Source organism: Ahaetulla prasina, unplaced genomic scaffold, assembly GCF_028640845.1.
Source record: "Ahaetulla prasina isolate Xishuangbanna unplaced genomic scaffold, ASM2864084v1 Contig198, whole genome shotgun sequence".
Taxonomy (NCBI): Eukaryota; Metazoa; Chordata; class Lepidosauria; order Squamata; family Colubridae; genus Ahaetulla; species Ahaetulla prasina.
In genome coordinates, this window is record NW_026681951.1 from 1 (window position 1) to 12,807 (window position 12,807).

General features: G+C 49.4%; 1 pseudogene; it reads right to left on the minus strand.

Annotated features, from left to right (window-relative positions):
- Nucleotides 1-116: 116 nt before the first annotated feature.
- On the minus strand, nucleotides 117-3,393 carry LOC131187292 (uncharacterized; annotated as a pseudogene).
- Between the last annotated feature and the right edge of the window lie 9,414 nt (nucleotides 3,394-12,807).

Consider the following 12,807-nt stretch of genomic DNA (forward strand, 5'->3'; position numbering starts at 1 on the left):
AAGTCCTTTTCTCGAGCCGAGGCGTTTAAGACAAAGATGTCCAATCATTTTTTTTAAATTGAACTTTATCACACGCTCATACACAAACACACAAGACCGAAGAAAATCAGCCTTACCTAGCTGCCTGCAAAACTTCTGTATCTTCTCCAGAGCTTCAGGGACGTCTTCTAACCGCTGGACCACAGCTTCCACCTGCATACAGGCGTGGCGAAATCCGCCTCGTCGAGATCCACGTGCAAATCCCCACGGTATTTGTGCAGCGTGGTCACAAACAACAAACACCTCCAAGCCCAGTTCTTCCACTGTTTTGTTCACACAAGAAGTCCAGTTCTGTCCAGGGACTCTCTCCAATAAACCACAAAGGCGGGTCACGATATTTTGGGGACACGTCACTTCTCGGTACTGAGTGGCCGCGTGAGAAGATCTAATGTCCCTCGGTGGTTGCAAAACTGGAGCGGACGGATGGTTATCTGTCTCTGCCACACATGGGGTCTCCTTGCTTCCACCCACCCCAACATCTGGGGGACATTTTAGCTCCCAACCCACCCCCTCGCGTTCTCTCAGCCAGTGATCCTCTCGCGTCAAGCACCAATCAGCGACGTCGTAGTAGCTGTCGCGAAAAGAGACGCGGCCTTCCAAGATCGCCCCCAGCTCGGCTAACTTCTCGATGGTGCTGGGCCCGAAAAGAAACTTCTGTTCCACCTCGATGGCTCCGGAAATCTGTCCTGGGGCACAAACACACACAAAAAAAGAAAGTATCCAAAATTGAAAAAGAATCCTAATGATTTTTCTGCAGCAAATTGGATTCTGCTCTTTGTGAATGGCTCAGCTCAGAATTTCGCTCTTTCGGAAAACCTGCTGATGAAAGCTATTTTAGAATATATCTTTATGAATTTATATAAGTTTATGTAGTTATATAAATATATATTTAGAATATTTGCAAGGTTTTGAATTCAAAATGGAGTAGGGGCATTAAAGCTTCTAAGTAGTCCCTTTAAGGCAGGGGTGCCAAACTCAAGGCCCGGGGGCCAAATCCGCTCGGGTGCTTAGATCTAGCCCATAAGGCTGTCGTGAAACAGATAAGCACTGGCACACAATGCCTCTACCAGCCAAAAACAGAGCTCACGAGGGCTGTGTGCGGCTCTTCGAGCTTTTCACTGCCAAAGGGTTGCAGGAGGCAGTCGCAGCCAAAAACAAAATCGCGGCCTGCGTGCTGCTCTCCTGAGCTCCGTTTTTGCTGGCAGAGGGTTGCAGCAGGCCATCGCAGCCAAAAACAGAACTCGCACGGCCCGCGTGCGGTTCTTCTGAGCTCTGTTTTTGCTGGCAGAGGGTTGCAGGATGCCGTCGCAGCCGAAAACAAAAATTGCGTGGCCCGCGTGCGGCTTTCCTGAGCTCTGTTTTTGCTGGCAGAGGGTTGCAGGATGCCATCGCAGCCGAAAACAGAAATCACGTGGCCCGCGTGTGGCTCTCCTGAGCTGTTTTTGCTGGCAGAGGGTTGCAGGAGGCCGTCACAGCCAAAAACAGAACTCGCGCAGCCCGTGTGCGGCTCTCCCGAGATCCATGTTCACTGGCAGAGGTTTGCAGGAGGCTTTCGCAGCCAAAAACAGAACTCGCGCAGCCCGTGTGCGGCTCTCCCGAGCTCCATTTTCACTGGCAGAGGGTTGCAAGAGGCCATCGCAGCCAAAAACAGAACTCGCACGGCCCGTGTGCGGCTCTTCCGAGCTTCACTGGCAGAGAGTTGCAGGACGCTGTCGCAGCCGAAAACAGAGCTCCGGAGCCTGTTTTCTCTGGCAGAGTGCTCGGGCCCCCAACACAAGTAACATCGTGCCGGCCCCGCCCACCCTGGCCTGCAACGATCAAACACAACCCCGATGCGGCCCTCGACGAAATCAAGTTTGACAACCCTGCTTTAAGCCTTCAGCTGCACTTCCCAGCAGAATCAGCGTGGGATTATTATTATTATTATTATTATTTATTAAATTTTTATACCGCCCTTCTCCCGAAGGACTCAGGATCTGTTTCTGAAGAGATTGCTTGATGAACAAAAACCATCTTCCACTGCCTTAGTCTTTTAAAAACAAAACGGTTGGAGCGAGAGCAAAAGCCTAGACTCGGAATTAAAAAAAAACAAAAAACACGGTTTCTAATCTCCCCACATAGCATTTCCTGTTTTTTTCCTCCTTCCTTCTTTCCTGTTTCAGCAACAGGTCATTTTTCATTTAATGATAACTTTCCTTTCCTTTCTCGCCCTCCATCCATTTTATGGCTCAGGACGAAGGCTGGTGAGGCAGACCGCCGGGGGGTGAACAATAGTGTCCCCCTACACATCACGGTTAGTGGAGGATTTGAACCCAGACCTCTGAGGGGCTGTCTCGCCTTTGCCATGATTTCGGGACAAAAATCACCCTTGAGCTGCATTTACGCCGGTAGTCCTCGCCTTACGACGACCACAATGGAGCTCAAAATGTCTGGGGCTAAGCAAGACAGTTATAAGGGAGTTTGGCCCCATTATGCGACCTTTCTTGCCACCGTTGTTAAGCGAATCGCGGCGGTTGTTAAGTTAGTAATGATCTGTAAGCTACCGTATATCACCTAATGCGAGTCAGGGGTAAAACTTAAATTTTCCTGGCTTTCAGATCTGGGCTAGCAAATCCCCCTGATCTTTTAACTTTGCTGCCATCTAGTGTTTGCCGGGATGTTTGCAACTGGCACCTTTGCCTGCATTGCACGCTCGGGGTTTGTTGCGCGGCAATTTTTGCACCCGGCACCTTCGCGTGCATTGCACATTCCTGGTTCACGGCAGGTCAGCTTTGCACCTGGCACTTTCCCGTGCATTGTGCGTTCCTGGTTCACTGCAGTTTTGCACACAGGACGTTCGCACGCATTGCACACTCGTGGTTCCTTGCACGTCAGTTTTGCACCTGGCACACCTTCACGTGCATCGCAACGCTTGTGGTTCTCTACATTAGTTTTGCACCCGGCATCTTCGCGTGCATTGCACATTCGTGGTTCCCCACACGCCAGCTTTGCACCTGGCACCTTCGTCTGCATTGCACGTTCCTGGTTCACCGCACAAACAGTTTTGCACGTGGGACCTTCGCATGCATTGCACAGTCGTGGTTCATGGCACTGCAATTTTGCACCTGGCACCTTCGCGTGCATTGCACCTTCCTGCTTCACGGCACTTTTGCACGTGGGGCGTTCGCCTGCATTGCACGCTCGTGGTTCATTGCACTGTAATTTTGCCCCTGGGCACCTTCGCGTGCATTGCATCCGTGGTTGACCGCAGGGCTTGGTTTTGTTTTGTTTTATTTTGTTGCATCTGGCAGCTTCTGCGTGCCTTGCACGTTCACCGCACGGCGCCTTCGCGTGCATTGCACCTCCGGGGTTCATTGCACGGCTAAGCACGGGCAAGGCTTAAAACAGGCAGCTAAAAAGCCAGCGCAGCCTGGCCTGAGATGGAGGGGGGGGGAGTTGGAATGAGGCTTGGAGGGGTTAACTTAATCCGGATTAATTGCACTCCTGCCCGTTGCTCCGACTCCCCTCTTCCACCCTCTCCTCGGAGCGAGCCACTGACCTTCCCCGGTTGGAGGTCCGCTTCGCATGCAGAACCCGCTCCATGTTTGCCAGAAACGGCTTTTTTTTTGCCAAGCGGATCTAAACAACGACGGAGTTTGTCCCCAGCCGGACCTTCAATGGTGGTGGGACCGGGAGGAAAGGGGACCGGAAAAGCCGCTGCTGCACAGGCCGCCAGCCGCGCAAAGGCTCTCGGGAGTCGTATTTTTTTTAATCTCCTCCTCCTCCTCCTCCCAGCAGGTACTTTTCCTGCTTTTTTTCCTTTCATTCGGCTCCTCTGGCTTGTTCTATTTTTATTCCTCTCCCATGTGACTGTCTCGCTCCTCGCTCCCCGTTGCCACGGAAACCGGAAAGCTGCAATTAAGAGCTGCGGGGAGAGAAGAGGAGGATGCATTCCCAACCAGGAGATATTAAGTGGGGGAGAAGTAGAAAAAAAGATCCAAGGTTTAACTCCTTGTAAGCCAACATTCCCAGGTTCCCTGGTTGGTGGGGGGGGGAGTTGCAAAGGGGGGGGGGAGGACAGCTTTTCCACCTTCCCCCCCCCTCCTTCTTCCCTGTATTTTTGGGGAGGGGGGAGTTTAGAGGGTGGGGGGAGGCATGCACAAGAGGGACACCCCCTGGGAGATTCTCCCCACGCACAAAAATTAAATTAAACTCAATTAAAATCCTCTTTAAAATTTTTGCAAGAACTCCTTTTTCCTGGGGTGGGGTGGGGGGGTTGAGAAGAAGTGATGGGGGAGGAAGGGAGAGGAATCTTCCTCCTTAGAATCAATGATCCAGAGAGACAATTATCATCGTCATCATCCTTGCTGGATTTTAGGTTGCAACTTTTTAAAAAATAATAATAATAATAATCAATAAACAAAGCCAGGCTCTTCTTCCTCTCTCTGTTTAAAATAATAATAATAATTCAGTTTCTGTGCGAAGCTTTTCTGCTCTCTTAACTGTTGGGCAGTCCTCGAGTGAACGGCCGCCGCGGAGCCCCACAAAGGTCCCGTTTACGTGAGAATTGGTTGGAGTTTCGCCTCGGTTGACGATCTTTCGGGCCTCGGTCGTTCAGGGAATCGTGGGTGATAAGTTAGCAAGCCGGTCGTTAACTGAATCGGGATCCCGCCCCGTTGACTTAGCTCGTCGGAAGGTCACAAAAAGCGGATTGTGTGACCCGGGGGACGTTTGCAACCGTCGTAAACCATGAGACCGTTGTCGAGGGTCTGAATTTTGATCACACAATTTCCGCTAGCGGTTCGGACGAACCGGCTAAATGCCACCTCTGATCGGAAGTGTGAAAACGTGGTCGCAGGTCACTTTTCGCAGTGCCGTCGTAACGTCAAACAGTCACTGAATGAACTGTGGTAAGTCAAGGGCTACCTGTAGTAGACTACAGAACAGAAATTCTGCAACCGTCGTAAATGCGAGTCAAGGGCCTGCATTTTGATCACGTGACCACGGCGAAGCAGCAATGGTCCCAAGTTCCTTTTAGCGGTGCCATCGTAACTTTCCAACAGTCACTAAATGAACTCTTGTCAGCCAAGGACTACCGGTAGTAGACTACAGAACCGAAATTCTGGAACCGTCGTAAGTGTGAACTAGTGGCCCAGCATCTGAGTTTTGATCACGCGAACATGGGGATGCTGGAAAGGTTGTAACTGTGAAAAAAATCGTCCCTAAGTCACTTTTTTTCAGTGCCGTTGCAACTCTGAAGGTCACTAAATGAACTGTTGTAAGTCGAGGACTAAATGTTGGAAGGATCAGGCCCACAGCTGGGACGGGAAACTCCGATCTTGCATCCACCCTGCGAGGTGGATACAGAATGTCTGTGGCCCCATTTTCTGGACTGCTAAACCAAGACTGAGAAAATATAGCTGGTCTTCGACTTATGACCAAAATCGAGATTGGCATTTCCGTCGCTAAGCGAAGCGGTTGAGGGAGTCGTATGGCACATCTGCTTCCCTGCCTAAGCCCTGGTACGTGATCCTCCCTTCCCGATGCGATTATAGTCCTCGATTTAATGACCACAATGGAGCCTGGAATGTCCGTCGCTAAGCGAGGTGGTTGTTAAGGGAGACTGATTTTACAATCTATTTTTTTGGAGCCATGGTTGTTAAGTGAATCACACGGTTGTTCAAGGAAACTGGCTTCTCTACCCGGCAATGGATTATGGGGTCATTAAAAGATGATGATATTGAGGACTATCTGCATTTAATTAATTCATATCTAAATAAATTGTTGTAAATTGAGGACTACCTAAAACTGATTAATTCATTCCTTAATGAACTATTGCAATTGGAGGACTATCTGCAATGAATTAATCTCTAAATAAACTCTTGTAGATTAAGGACACTCTGCAATGATTAATTAATCCCTAAACCAATTGGTTGAAAACTGAGGACTCTCTCCAATCAATGAATTCATCTCTAAACCGTTGTAAATTGATAACTATCAGCAATCGATTAATTCATTCCTAAACAAACTTGCAATTCGAGGACAATCTGCAATCAATTAATCCTAAACTGTTGAAAATTGAGGACTCCTTCCAATCGATTAATTCTTTCCTAAGTGAATTGTTGCAATTTGTGGACCACCTAAAATCGATCAATTCATCCCTACACGAAATATTGCAATTTGAGGACTATCTGCAATGAATTAATTCATTTCTAAATAAACACTTGTAGATGGAGGACTATCTGCAATGAATTAATTCATCCCTAAGCCAATGTTGAAAATTGAGGACTACCTCCAATTGCTGAATTCATCCCTAAATCATTGCGAGTCGAGGATTATCTGCAATCAATTAATTTATCTCTAAAAAAGCGGTATATTGAGGGTTCCGTAAAATCGATTCATTCACCCTTAAAGGGTTGCAATTCAAGGACAATCTGCAATCAATTCATCCCCAAATAAACGGTTTTATATTGAGGGTAGCGGAGATCGCCGGTGGGCCCACCCACCTGCCCCGATGTAAAGATGTCCTATTTAGCCATGAGGCTAGGCGGAGGTACGGAAGGTGCTTGCACGTGTGAAGCAAGTATGTGTGCATGCGGCGAACCGGTGGGAAGAATATGTGAAACCCATCACTGGAGGGTTTCACATATTCACATAAAGTCGATTCGTTCACCCCTAAAAGGGTTGCAAATTCAAGGACGATCTGCAATCAATGAATTCCTCCCTTAAATAAAACTCTTGTGTATATCGAGGACTCCCTGCAATCGATTTACGTCACTCACACCCTGTTAAAATGAAGGGTTGCAATTTGAGGACGGCCTCAAAGTCAAAACCCCGATTCAATCCATTCCCCTAAATTGGAAATCGAGGGAATTTCCCGATGATGATGATGGTGGTAGTGGTGGTGATTGATCTGGATTGATGAGGATGAGGATTGATGAGGATGAGGATGATGAGGACGATTGATGATTGATGAAGATGATTGAGGGTGATTGATCAGGATGAGGATTGATGGTTGATAATGATGATTGATGAGGAGGATGGAAGATGGATGAAGATGAGGATTGATGATGAGTGATGATTGACGAGGAGGATATGGATGATTGATGGGGATTGATGATGAGGATGAGGATGATGAGGATAACTGATGATTGATGACGATGATGATGATTGATCAGGATGAGGATTGATGATTGATGATGAGGATGATTGATGAGGATGATGAGGATAACTGATGATTGATGACGATGATGATTGAGGATGATTGATGAGGATTGATGATTGATAATGATGATTGATGAGGATGATTGAAGATTGATGATGATGAGGATTGATGATGATGAGGATTGACTCAAGATGAGGATGATTGATGATGATTGATGATTGATCAGGATTGATCAGGATGATGATGATGAGGATTGATGAGGATTGATTATTGAGGATGAGGATGAGCATTGATGGTTGATAATGAGGATTGATGAGGAGGATGATGGATGAAGATGAGGATTGATCAGGATTGATCAGGATGAGGATTGATCAGGATTGATGATTGATGAGGAGGATAAGGATGATTGATGAGGACTGATGAGGATGATGAGGATCGATCAGGATTGATCAAGATGAGGATTGAGGATTGAGGATTGATGATGACGATGATTGAGGATGATTGATGAGGATGAGGATTGATGATTCATGATGATTGATGAGGATGATGAGGATGAATGAAGATTGATGAAGATGAGGATTGATGAGGAGGATGATTGATGAGGATGAGGATTGATAATTGATGAGGATGATTGATGAGGATGATGAGGATGATTGAAGATTGATGAAGATGAGGATTGATGAGGAGGAGGATTGATCAGGATGAGGATTGATGATTGATGAGGATGATTGATGAGGATGATGAGGATGATTGAAGATTGATGAAGATGAGGATTGATGAGGATGATTGATCAAGTTGATGATTGATGATGATTGATGATGAGGAGGATAAGGAAGATTGACGAGGAGGATTGATGATTGAGGAGGAGAAGGATTGATCGGGATGGATCAGGATGAGGATTGATTATTTATTATTTATTAATTAATTGAGGATGAGGATTGAGGATTGAGGATGATGAGGAAGAGGAGGATTGATGAGGAGGAAGATTGATGAGGAAGAGGAGGATTGAGGATTGACGATGAGGAGGAGGAGGAGGAAGAGGAGGAGAAGGATGGACTCTGGCCCGGAAATTCCTTGGACTGCATTTCCCGGCTTGCCTAAAACAATTGCACCTGCCGAGGACTTGGCTCCTCCTCGCCCGCCTCCGCTTCGGTGTGCGCGCAAGCTGGGGACCGCGGGAGCGCGCACACACACTCTCTCTCTCTGTGTATGTGTGTGTGCGCGCGCGTGTGTGTGCAAGAAGGGAGGGAGGGAGGGAGGCGCGAGGGAAGGGAAGGGAGGGAGGGAGGGAAGGAGGGAGGGAGAGAGAGGCGGAGGGCTGAATTGATTATTCCATTGTGTTGGAAGGCAGCCGCCAGGTCCGCGGAGCGAGGGAACGAGGCAGGCTGGGAGGCGGACGAGTGTAAATCAATGGGGAAGCCCCGGCGCGGCGAACCCCATCGATTTTTGCCTGCCTGAAGCCGAAGCGAGCCAAGGAAGCGGCGGCGGCGGCGGCGGCGGGGAGGAAAAGGAGGAGGCGGAGGAGGAGGAGGAGGAGGAGAAAAAGAAAGGAAAAAAAAAGAAAAAGAAAGAAAAGAAAAGAAAAGGAAAGAAAGAAAGAAAGAAAGAAAGAAAGAAAGAAAGAAAGAGAAGGAAGCCAAGCCCGCCCCCACCAGCCCCGAGCTGCGCTTGACGAGTCGAGCATCTCTTGCGCCCCCTCCTCCTCTCCCCCCCAAAAAAGCCCACCGCCCACCCCGGCGGCCAGGAACGTCAGCGGCGCCTGCTGGTCCCCGCTCTCTTCCAGCGGAGGTGTAAGTGGCATCGATTTCCTATCCTTCCCAGCCCTGCCAGCCGAGCCCAGCCGAGCCAGCTAGAGCGCAAGAGAAAGAGGAGGAGGAGGAGGAGGGATAGAGGGAAGGAAGAGGAGGAGGAGGAGGAGGAGGAGGAGAGCGGGATGGGCAGAGCGAGAGCAAGCCAGGAAGAGGAAGGGAGGCACAGCAATAGGAACCCGGAGGGCCAGAGCTGCGCAGACCCTTTGCCTTGCTTGTCTGTGCCCACTAACTACCAGCCTAGCCGGGCAGCCCCCGGGGGTCGTTCTTGGGGAGGGGAAAAAAAGGAGAATGCGGATAGAAGGGGGAGAGAAGGGGAAAAAAAAAGAAGGAAGAAGGAAGGAGAGGAGGAGCGTGGAAGGGAAGGAAGAGGGAAGGCAGGTGGAGAAAGGGGCCAGCTAAGGAAGAAATAAATGAATGCGGAAAAGGGGCGGCGGAGAGGAGCGGGTGGGGGGAGAGAGAGAGGTGGGCGGGCGAGGATGGATGGATGGTTGGAAGGAAGGAAGGAAGGAGGAAGGGAGGAAGGCAGGGACAAGCAGGAAGGAAGAAGGGTGGAAGGGAGGAAGAAAAGGAAGGGAGAAGGAGGAAGGAAGGAGAGAGGAAGGAAGGGAGAAGAGGGAGACAAACCGAAGAATGAAAGGAGGGAGGAAGGAAGGAGGAGGGAGGTCAAAAGAGGAGGAAGGAGGGAGGAAGGAAGGAGGTTAAAAAGAGGAGAGAAACAGAAGAATAAAAGGAAGGAAGGAAGGAAGGAAGGAAGGAAGGAAGAGCTGCGAGCTGCTGCTGCTGCTGCTGCTGCTGGGGGCGTGAATTCCTGCCGGGGAGAAAGACCTTAGCGGGGGCGGGGGCACCTGGTGGGGGGAGAAGCCTTGGCGGATGGGGATTCTAACCCAGAGAAGGGAACAAGGATGTGACAGCCAGGAGGGGAGGGAAGAGGGGAAGCGGGGTGAAGACTTTGCCCAGGTTGTGGGGGGCGGTGGGGGGGGGAGGGAAAGAGAGGCGAAGCTTCCCTGATCCTCCCCCTTCTTTCTCCAGACTCCCAAGTCGAGAGTCGGGAGGAGGCGGGAGGAGGGATGAAGAGGGGGTGTGTGTTTGTGTCCCCAAAATTGGTGTCTCCCTCTGTGTTAAAGACTACGGGGTACGGAGTAGAAGGCCCCCCCTCCCCGCTCCATTTCTCCCTATATCCGGGGAAAGGTGGCAAGCCTGCCCCACATCCAGGAACAGGTGGGGGCCTCCTGCTCCCTTCCCGCTTTTAGAAGTGGCCTTTGAAGGATTAAAATCCCCCCATTTCCAATTCCAGCCCCAGGTCTTCATGCCCCTGCCCCCAGCAGAGAACCCCAGCTCAGCATCACTGATCCGGCTCCTGGCACTGATTGACCCCCACCCCCAAGTCAGCCACCCTCCAATTTCTGTCTGCTCCTGCTTTCCTCGTCCTCTTACCAGCCTCTCTGGGCGATGTTGGCCCACTGGGTGCTCCAAATCTCCATTCCCTCCAACTCAGTCCTGCCTTCATCCCCCCCTTGATGGCAGACGAGACAGGATGATGGAAGGACTAAGAAAGACCCCTTGGTTGGAGGTGTGGACAGCAGGAGAGGCTTCGGGGGTGTGTGTGTGTGTATATGTGGTGTGTAGCAGCTCATATTTTCCTCTCGGTGACAGAATGCCGACACCGGGCTCCCTTAGCAACTCGTTTAATTGATTTTACAATCTTTCTTCCTCCCCTCCTTCCTTTCCTCTCTTCGCTCGCTCGCTCACTCCCCTTTTCCTCATCCCTCGCCAAGTTCACCTGGCGAACTGTCAGTGGGGAGGGGGAAATGGCAGAAGGGGGAAACCCCAGCAAAAGTGAGCCGACAGGTTTGTGTGTGTGTGTGTGTGTGTGTGTGTGTGTGTGTGTGTGTGTTTGGCTTGGCAGCTTTCGAACTCGGAATCCTGACCTCTCCGCAGGGAGCGAGGTTGGGATACATTTGGCTTTCTCGTCTCTTTTGTTTTGCGGGGTATTTTGGAGACTGACCCGGTCAGTCGGTCGGTCAGACTTAAAATCTGGACCGTTGGCGCCTCTCCTTCAAAATAGCCCTGCAAACCGAAGGGCGGAATTGGCACTCTGCACATGCTCGGGGAGACGGTTGACTTTGCTGGTTGTGGTCTTGTTTTTCTTATATTTACCCTGGGCAGCGTGATCGGCAGTTTGTAAGGCCCGTTGTGTGGAACATACTGCATTTCCCACAAAGATCTTTTGCCGCCAGCAAGTGGTTTTTCCTGGATTTTGGAGGTCTGGTGAGCAGGGTTGGGGGAAGGCCCCAAAAAATCTGTATGCGTGTGTAAAATTGTAACCTTTAGGGTTAGCTAGGGATAAAAAATCGAGAAAGGTGTTAAAAGCTGCTTTGCAATGTGTATTTTTCCCAAAGCAAACTTCGCAAAAGGCTAACAATAACAACCACACACACACAAATAATAATAATAATAATAATAATAATAATAATAATAATAATAATAATAATAATAATAATAATAATAATAATAATAATAATGATAAAATTGGTGTGGAGGTTGGCCAGATTCCTGCCGAGTTAGGAAATCTGATTTCTGCCGATTCTCCAAATTTTGCAAGGGGAAAAAAAACCCAAAATAAAAAAACCCAAAACCCAGATTTTGAGCATTGCAGATTTCCTGAATTAATGCTGGTTACTTGGAGTGTGTGTGTTTTTGTGAGTCAAATGAAGTGACCGAAATAAATTTCTCCCGGTGGGTTGGTTAAACAGCTCTTCTCCGCCGACTGGATCCCTCGGCCTGAGAAAAAACCTCGATCCTTTTGTCTTCGATCAGCCGGGCCTTCGTTGTTGTCTTCCCGCTAGGTTAAAGGTGCCGATTCTCGTAAAATAAATAAATAAATAAATAAGGCCCCAGTGAAAAAATTTGTCTTTAAAATCTGCTTTCTTCGCAACCGGGCCCCGCTTTCTTAGAAGGGAAAGGTAAGCTGAGGTCAAGAGGGTTCCACATGCCATTATAGCCGCCATACAAAGTGATCGAGACAATGCGTTGCGCTTTGCACAAAAGGGGATGAGTTGGCCATGTCACAATTAGGGAAATAATCGTAATTTCCTTGAAAAGCTGGGCGAGGAGACATTGTCCGAAGGCGAAAGTGTCTGAAGTGAGGCCCAGTTGCAAAATCTCTCGTCCGATTTGTCCTTTTTTGGAGGGGTGCAACGGTCTTGGCGTTTTTTTTGAGGGTCTCAAAACCGAATGTTCTGCGGTTTGCTGGGAGGGATTGCTCGGTTTATATTTGGGTTTTTCTCACCTTGTCAGCCCGCTTGCAAAAATCAACCTGCGATCGAAACCCGCTTCCTCTCGTTCACACGCCTGCGAACGAAATGGTCCAACCGTCCTGAGCTGGCACACGCAGCCGCTACAAATGCCGATTATTGAACGGCGGGGACGAGCGGCGTAGCTTCCTCCCCCACATCTCCCAAAGTCACCAAATTGGTAAAAATAATTTAAAAAGATCTTTATACGCATCGTGCAATACCGCTAGAAGAGAATATGTGGGGTAGCTCGGGGTTGAACTGCGGGGTGCTCGGTCGTCTCTGAGCTTTTGGTGGCTTTCTCGCGAGACGTTTCAGGGCCCAACTAGGTAACATCATCGGTGCTAGTGAGGGAGTTGCGGTTTGGGAAGAAGGGGAGGAGGAGGAGGAGGGGGAGAAGTACTGTAGGTTCTTAAGGCCCTCTGAGGTTGCTGGTTTTCTCGCGAGACGTTTCCGGACCCAACTATGTAACGACATCAGTGCTATTAAGGGAGTGGGATTTATGGAGAGGAGGAGGAGG